Raw genomic sequence first — 9,803 nt, 5'->3', positions numbered from 1 at the left:
GCCTTTAACAGCATTTGACATCTACTGGTGGGTTGACACTCAACATAAGTTGGCCTTAAACAGGATTTGACATATAATGGTGGGTTGACACTCAACATTAGTTGGCCTTTAACAGGATTTGACATCTTATGGGTGGTTGCAGCTGAACATAAGTTGGCCTTTAACAGCATTTGACATCTACTGGTGGGTTGACACTCAACATAAGTTGGCCTTTAACAGGATTTGACATCTGCTAGTGGCTTACACTCAACATAAGTTGGTCTTTAACTGGATTTGACATTTAATGGTGGGTTGACACTCAACATTAGTTAGGCTTTAACAGGATTTGACATCTAATGGTGGGTTGACACTCAACATAAGTTGGCCTTTAACAGCATTTGACATCTACTGGTGGGTTGACACTCAACATAAGTTGGACTTTAACTTGATTTGACATTTAATGGTGGGTTGACACTCAACATTAGTTGGCCTTTAACAGGATTTGACATCTACTGGTGGGTTGACACTCAACATAAGTTGGCCTTTAACAGCATTTGACATCTACTGGTGGGTTGACACTCAACATAAGTTGGCCTTTAACAGGATTGAACATATAATGGTGGGTTGACACTCAACATAAGTTGGCCTTTAACAAGATTTGACATCTACTGGTGTGTTGACACTCAACATAAGTTGGTCTTTAACTGGATTTGACATCTAATGGTGGCTTGACACTCAACATAAGTTGGTCTTTAACTGGATTTAACATCTACTGGTGGGTTGACACTCAACATAAGTAGGCCTTTAACTTGATTTGACATTTAATGTTGGGTTGACACTCAACATTAGTTGGCCTTTAACAGGATTTGACATCTACTGGTGGGTTGACACTCAACATAAGTTGGCCTTTAACAGGATTGAACATACAATGGTGGGTTAACACTCAACATAAGTTGGCCTTTAACAAGATTTGACATCTACTGGTGGGTTGACACTCAACATAAGTTGGTCTTTAACTAGATTTGACATCTACTGGTCGCTTGACACTCAACATAAGTTGGTCTTTAACTGGATTTGACATCTAATGGTGGTTGACACTCAACATAAGTTGGTCTTTAACTGGATTTCACATCTTCTGGTGGGTTGACACTCATTATAAGTTGGCCTTTAACTTGATTTGACATTTATTGGTGGGTTGACACTCAACATTAGTTGGCCTTTAACAGGATTTAACATCTTATGGGTGGTTGCAGCTGAACATAAGTTGGCCTTTAACAACATTTGACATCTACTGGTGGGTTGACACTCAACATAAGTTGGCCTTTAACAGGATTTGACATCTGCTAGTGGCTTACACTCAACATAAGTTGGTCTTTAACTGGATTTGACATTTAATGGTGGGTTGACACTCAACATTAGTTAGGCTTTAACAGGATTTGACATCTAATGGTGGGTTGACACTCAACATAAGTTAGGCTTTAACAGGATTTGACATCTGCTAGTGGCTTACACTCAACATAAGTTGGTCTTTAACCGGATTTGACATTTAATGTTGGGTTGACACTCAACATTAGTTGGCCTTTAACAGGATTTGACATCTAATGGGTGGTTGCAGCTCAACATAATTTAGTCTTTAACTGGATTTGACATTTAATGATGGGTTGACACTCAACATAAGTTGGTCTTTAACCGGATTTGACATTTAATGTTGGGTTGACACGCAACATTAGTTGGCCTTTAACATGACTTGACATCTAATGGGTGGTTGCAGCTCAACATAAGATGGCCTTTAACAGCATTTGAAATCTACTGGTGGGTTGGCACTCAACATAAGTTGGCCTTTAACTGGATTTGACATCTACTGGTGGGTTGACACTCAACATTAGTTGGCCTTTAACAGCATTTGACATTTATTGGTGGATTGACACTCACCATAAGTTAGACTTTAACAGGATTTTATATCTACTGGTATGTTAACACTGAACATGTGTTTGAATGTATACTGATCTGTTGGCCTTTAACAGGATTTGACATCTACTTGTATGTTAACACTCAACATAAGTTTGCATTTACACTGCACTTTTGGCCGCCTTTAAAAGGATGTGACATCTACATTGGTCTGTTAACACTCAACATAAGTTGGTCTTTAACTGGATTTGACATCTTAATGGTGGGTTGAGACTCAACATAAATTGGCCTTTAACAGGATTTGACATCTACTTGTATGTTAACACTCAACATAATTTTGCATTTACACTGCACTTTTGGCCGCCTTTAAAAGGATGTGACATCTACATTGGTCTGTTAACACTCAACATAAGTTGGTCTTTAACTGGATTTGACATCTAATGGTGGGTTGAGACTCAACATAAATTGGCCTTTAACAGGATTTGACATCTACTTGTATGTTAACACTCAACACAAGTTTGCATTTACACTGCACTTTTGGCCGCCTTTAAAAGGATGTGACATCTACATTGGTCTGTTAACACTCAACATAAGTTGGTCTTTAACTGGATTTGACATCTGCTAGTGGACTGACATTCAACATCAGTTGGCCTTTAACTTGATTTGACATTTAATGGTGGGTTGACACTCAACATTAGTTAGGCTTTAACAGGATTTGACATCTAATGGTGGGTTGACACTCAACATAAGTTGGTCTTTAACCGGATTTGACATCTAATGGTGGGTTGACACTCAACATAAGTTGGTCTTTAACTGGATTTGACATCTACTGGTGGGTTGACACTCAACATAAGTTAGGCTTTAACAGGATTTGACATCTAATAGGTGGTTGCAGCTCAAAATAAGTTGGTCTTTAACTGGATTTGACATCTACTGGTGGCTTGACACTCAACATTAGTTGGCCTTTAACAGGATTTGACATCTACTGGTGGGTTGACACTCAACATAAGTTGGCCTTTAACAGCATTTGACATCTACTGGTGGGTTGACACTCAACATAAGTTGGCCTTTAACAGGATTTGACATCTACTGGTGGGTTGACACTCAACATAAGTTGGTCTTTAACTGGATTTGACATCTACTGGTGGCTTGACACTCAACATAAGTTGGTCTTTAACTGGATTTAACATCTACTGGTGGGTTGACACTCAACATAAGTTGGCCTTTAACTTGATTTGACATTTAATGGTGGGTTGACACTCAACATTAGTTGGCCTTTAACAGGATTTGACATCTACTGGTGGGTTGACACTCAACATAAGTTGGCCTTTAACAGGATTGAACATATAATGGTGGGTTGACACTCAACATAAGTTGGCCTTTAACAAGATTTGACATCTACTGGTGGGTTGACACTCAACATAAGTTGGTCTTTAACTGGATTTGACATCTAATGGTGGTTGACATTCAACATAAGTTGGTCTTTAACTAGATTTGACATCTACTGGTCGCTTGACACTCAACATAAGTTGGTCTTTAACTGGATTTGACATCTAATGGTGGTTGACATTCAACATAAGTTGGTCTTTAACTGGATTTCACATCTTCTGGTGGGTTGACACTCATTATAAGTTGGCCTTTAACTTGATTTGACATTTATTGGTGGGTTGACACTCAACATTAGTTGGCCTTTAACAGGATTTGACATCTTATGGGTGGTTGCAGCTGAACATAAGTTGGCCTTTAACAGCATTTGACATCTACTGGTGGGTTGACACTCAACATAAGTTGGCCTTTAACAGGATTTGACATCTGCTAGTGGCTTACACTCAACATAAGTTGGTCTTTAACTGGATTTGACATTTAATGGTGGGTTGACACTCAAAATTAGTTAGGCTTTAACAGGATTTGACATCTAATGGTGGGTTGACACTCAACATAAGTTGGCCTTTAACAGCATTTGACATCTACTGGTGGGTTGACACTCAACATAAGTTGGTCTTTAACCGGATTTGACATTTAATGTTGGGTTCACACTCAACATTAGTTGGCCTTTAACAGGATTTGACATCTAATGGGTGGTTGCAGCTCAACATAAGTTAGTCTTTAACTGGATTTGACATTTAATGGTGGGTTGACACTCAACATAAGTTGGTCTTTAACCGGATCTGACATTTAATGTTGGGTTGACACGCAACATTAGTTGGCCTTTAACATGATTTGACATCTAATGGGTGGTTGCAGCTCAACAAAAGATGGCCTTTTACAGCATTTGAAATCTACTGGTGGGTTGGCACTCAACATAAGTTGGCCTTTAACTGGATTTGACATCTACTGGTGGGTTGACACTCAACATTAGTTGGCCTTTAACAGCATTTGACATTTATTGGTGGATTGACACTCACCATAAGTTAGACTTTAACAGGATTTTATATCTACTGGTATGTTAACACTGAACATGTGTTTGAATGTATACTGATCTGTTGGCCTTTAACAGGATTTGACATCTACTTGTATGTTAACACTCAACATAAGTTTGCATTTACACTGCACTTTTGGCCGCCTTTAAAAGGATGTGATATCTACATTGGTCTGTTAACACTCAACATAAGTTGGTCTTTAACTGGATTTGACATCTTAATGGTGGGTTGAGACTCAACATAAATTGGCCTTTAACAGGATTTGACATCTACTTGTATGTTAACACTCAACATAAGTTTGCATTTACACTGCACTTTTGGCCGCCTTTAAAAGGATGTGACATCTACATTGGTCTGTTAACACTCAACATAAGTTGGTCTTTAACTGGATTTGACATCTGCTAGTGGACTGACATTCAACATAAGTTGGCCTTTAACTTGATTTGACATTTAATGGTGGGTTGACACTCAACATTAGTGAGGCTTTAACAGGATTTGACATCTAATGGTGGGTTGACACTCAACATAAGTTGGTCTTTAACCGGATTTGACATCTAATGGTGGGTTGACACTCAACATAAGTTGGTCTTTAACTGGATTTGACATCTACTGGTGGGTTGACACTCAACATAAGTTAGGCTTTAACAGGATTTGACATCTAATGGGTGGTTGCAGCTCAAAATAAGTTGGCCTTTAACAGGTTTTGACATCTACTGGTGGACTGACACTCAACATAAGTTGGCCTTTAACAAGATTTGACATCTACTGGTGGGTTGACACTCAACGTAAGTTGGTCTTTAACTGGATTTAACATCTACTGGTGGGTTGACACTCAACATAAGTTGGCCTTTAACTTGATTTGACATTTAATGGTGGGTTGACACTCAACATTATTTGGCCTTTAACAGGATTTGACATCTTATGGGTGGTTGCAGCTGAACATAAGTTGGCCTTTAACAGGATTTGACATCTGCTAGTGGCTTACACTCAACATAAGTTGGTCTTTAACTGGATTTGACATTTAATGGTGGGTTGACACTCAACATTATTTGGCCTTTAACAGCATTTGACATCTACTGGTGGGTTGACACTCAACATAAGTTGGCCTTTAACAGGATTTGACATCTGCTAGTGGCTTACACTCAACATAAGTTGGTCTTTAACTGGATTTGACATTTAATGGTGGGTTGACACTCAACATTAGTTAGGCTTTAACAGGATTTGACATCTAATGGTGGGTTGACACTCAACATAAGTTAGGCTTTAACAGGATTTGACATCTGCTAGTGGCTTACACTCAACATAAGTTGGTCTTTAACCGGATTTGACATTTAATGTTGGGTTGACACTCAACATTAGTTGGCCTTTAACAGGATTTGACATCTAATGGGTGGTTGCAGCTCAACATAAGTTAGTCTTTAACTGGATTTGACATTTAATGGTGGGTTGACACTCAACATAAGTTGGTCTTTAACCGGATTTGACATTTAATGTTGGGTTGACACGCAACATTGGTTGGCCTTTAACATGATTTGACATCTAATGGGTGGTTGCAGCTCAACAAAAGATGACCTTTTACAGCATTTGAAATCTACTGGTGGGTTGGCACTCAACATAAGTTGGCCTTTAACTGGATTTGACATCTACTGGTGGGTTGACACTCAACATTAGTTGGCCTTTAACAGCATTTGACATTTATTGGTGGATTGACACTCAGCATAAGTTAGACTTTAACAGGATTTTATATCTACTGGTATGTTAACACTGAACATGTGTTTGAATGTATACTGATCTGTTGGCCTTTAACAGGATTTGACATCTACTTGTATGTTAACACTCAACATAAGTTTGCATTTACACTGCACTTTTGGCCGCCTTTAAAAGGATGTGACATCTACATTGGTCTGTTAACACTCAACATAAGTTGGTCTTTAACTGGATTTGACATCTTAATGGTGGGTTGAGACTCAACATAAATTGGCCTTTAACAGGATTTGACATCTACTTGTATGTTAACACTCAACATAAGTTTGCATTTACACTGCACTTTTGGTCGCCTTTAAAAGGATGTGACATCTACATTGGTCTGTTAACACTCAACATAAGTTGGTCTTTAACTGGATTTGACATCTTAATGGTGGGTTGAGACTCAACATAAATTGGCCTTTAACAGGATTTGACATCTACTTGTATGTTAACACTCAACATAAGTTTGCATTTACACTGCACTTTTGGCCGCCTTTAAAAGGATGTGACATCTACATTGGTCTGTTAACACTCAACATAAGTTGGTCTTTAACTGGATTTGACATCTGCTAGTGGACTGACATTCAACATAAGTTGGCCTTTAACTTGATTTGACATTTAATGGTGGGTTGACACTCAACATTAGTTAGGCTTTAACAGGATTTGACATCTAATGGTGGGTTGACACTCAACATAAGTTGGTCATTAACCGGATTTGACATCTAATGGTGGGTTGACACTCAACATAAGTTGGTCTTTAACTGGATTTGACATCTACTGGTGGGTTGACACTCAACATAAGTTAGGCTTTAACAGGATTTGACATCTAATGGGTGGTTGCAGCTCAAAATAAGTTGGCCTTTAACAGGTTTTGACATCTACTGGTGGACTGACACTCAACATAAGTTGGCCTTTAACAAGATTTGACATCTACTGGTGGGTTGACACTCAACGTAAGTTGGTCTTTAACTGGATTTAACATCTACTGGTGGGTTGACACTCAACATAAGTTGGCCTTTAACTTGATTTGACATTTAATGGTGGGTTGACACTCAACATTAGTTGGCCTTTAACAGGATTTGACATCTTATGGGTGGTTGCAGCTGAACATAAGTTGGCCTTTAACAGCATTTGACATCTACTGGTGGGTTGACACTCAACATAAGTTGGCCTTAAACAGGATTTGACATATAATGGTGGGTTGACACTCAACATTAGTTGGCCTTTAACAGGATTTGACATCTTATGGGTGGTTGCAGCTGAACATAAGTTGGCCTTTAACAGCATTTGACATCTACTGGTGGGTTGACACTCAACATAAGTTGGCCTTTAACAGGATTTGACATCTGCTAGTGGCTTACACTCAACATAAGTTGGTCTTTAACTGGATTTGACATTTAATGGTGGGTTGACACTCAACATTAGTTAGGCTTTAACAGGATTTGACATCTAATGGTGGGTTGACACTCAACATAAGTTGGCCTTTAACAGCATTTGACATCTACTGGTGGGTTGACACTCAACATAAGTTGGACTTTAACTTGATTTGACATTTAATGGTGGGTTGACACTCAACATTAGTTGGCCTTTAACAGGATTTGACATCTACTGGTGGGTTGACACTCAACATAAGTTGGCCTTTAACAGCATTTGACATCTACTGGTGGGTTGACACTCAACATAAGTTGGCCTTTAACAGGATTGAACATATAATGGTGGGTTGACACTCAACATAAGTTGGCCTTTAACAAGATTTGACATCTACTGGTGGGTTGACACTCAATATAAGTTGGTCTTTAACTGGATTTGACATCTAATGGTGGCTTGACACTCAACATAAGTTGGTCTTTAACTGGATTTAACATCTACTGGTGGGTTGACACTCAACATAAGTTGGCCTTTAACTTGATTTGACATTTAATGGTGGGTTGACACTCAACATTAGTTGGCCTTTAACAGGATTTGACATCTACTGGTGGGTTGACACTCAACATAAGTTGGCCTTTAACAGGATTGAGCATACAATGGTGGGTTGACACTCAACATAAGTTGGCCTTTAACAAGATTTGACATGTACTGGTGGGTTGACACTCAACATAAGTTGGTCTTTAACTAGATTTGACATCTACTGGTCGCTTGACACTCAACATAAGTTGGTCTTTAACTGGATTTGACATCTAATGGTGGTTGACACTCAACATAAGTTGGTCTTTAACTGGATTTCACATCTTCTGGTGGGTTGACACTCATTATAAGTTGGCCTTTAACTTGATTTGACATTTATTGGTGGGTTGACACTCAACATTAGTTGGCCTTTAACAGGATTTAACATCTTATGGGTGGTTGCAGCTGAACATAAGTTGGCCTTTAACAGCATTTGACATCTACTGGTGGGTTGACACTCAACATAAGTTGGCCTTTAACAGGATTTGACATCTGCTAGTGGCTTACACTCAACATAAGTTGGTCTTTAACTGGATTTGACATTTAATGGTGGGTTGACACTCAACATTAGTTAGGCTTTAACAGGATTTGACATCTAATGGTGGGTTGACACTCAACATAAGTTAGGCTTTAACAGGATTTGACATCTGCTAGTGGCTTACACTCAACATAAGTTGGTCTTTAACCGGATTTGACATTTAATGTTGGGTTGACACTCAACATTAGTTGGCCTTTAACAGGATTTGACATCTAATGGGTGGTTGCAGCTCAACATAAGTTAGTCTTTAACTGGATTTGACATTTAATGATGGGTTGACACTCAACATAAGTTGGCCTTTAACTGGATTTGACATCTACTGGTGGGTTGACACTCAACATTAGTTGGCCTTTAACAGCATTTGACATTTATTGGTGGATTGACACTCACCATAAGTTAGACTTTAACAGGATTTTATATCTACTGGTATGTTAACACTGAACATGTGTTTGAATGTATACTGATCTGTTGGCCTTTAACAGGATTTGACATCTACTTGTATGTTAACACTCAACATAAGTTTGCATTTACACTGCACTTTTGGCCGCCTTTAAAAGGATGTGACATCTACATTGGTCTGTTAACACTCAACATAAGTTGGTCTTTAACTGGATTTGACATCTTAATGGTGGGTTGAGACTCAACATAAATTGGCCTTTAACAGGATTTGACATCTACTTGTATGTTAACACTCAACATAATTTTGCATTTACACTGCACTTTTGGCCGCCTTTAAAAGGATGTGACATCTACATTGGTCTGTTAACACTCAACATAAGTTGGTCTTTAACTGGATTTGACATCTAATGGTGGGTTGAGACTCAACATAAATTGGCCTTTAACAGGATTTGACATCTACTTGTATGTAAACACTCAACATAAGTTTGCATTTACACTGCACTTTTGGCCGCCTTTAAAAGGATGTGACATCTACATTGGTCTGTTAACACTCAACATAAGTTGGTCTTTAACTGGATTTGACATCTGCTAGTGGACTGACATTCAACATCAGTTGGCCTTTAACTTGATTTGACATTTAATGGTGGGTTGACACTCAACATTAGTTAGGCTTTAACAGGATTTGACATCTAATGGTGGGTTGACACTCAACATAAGTTGGTCTTTAACCGGATTTGACATCTAATGGTGGGTTGACACTCAACATAAGTTGGTCTTTAACTGGATTTGACATCTACTGGTGGGTTGACACTCAACATAAGTTAGGCTTTAACAGGATTTGACATCTAATAGGTGGTTGCAGCTCAAAA

Source organism: Saccoglossus kowalevskii, chromosome 11, assembly GCF_978046115.1.
Source record: "Saccoglossus kowalevskii chromosome 11, keSacKowa6.1, whole genome shotgun sequence".
NCBI lineage: Eukaryota > Metazoa > Hemichordata > Enteropneusta > Harrimaniidae > Saccoglossus > Saccoglossus kowalevskii.
Note: the sequence above shows the minus strand (reverse complement) of the source record.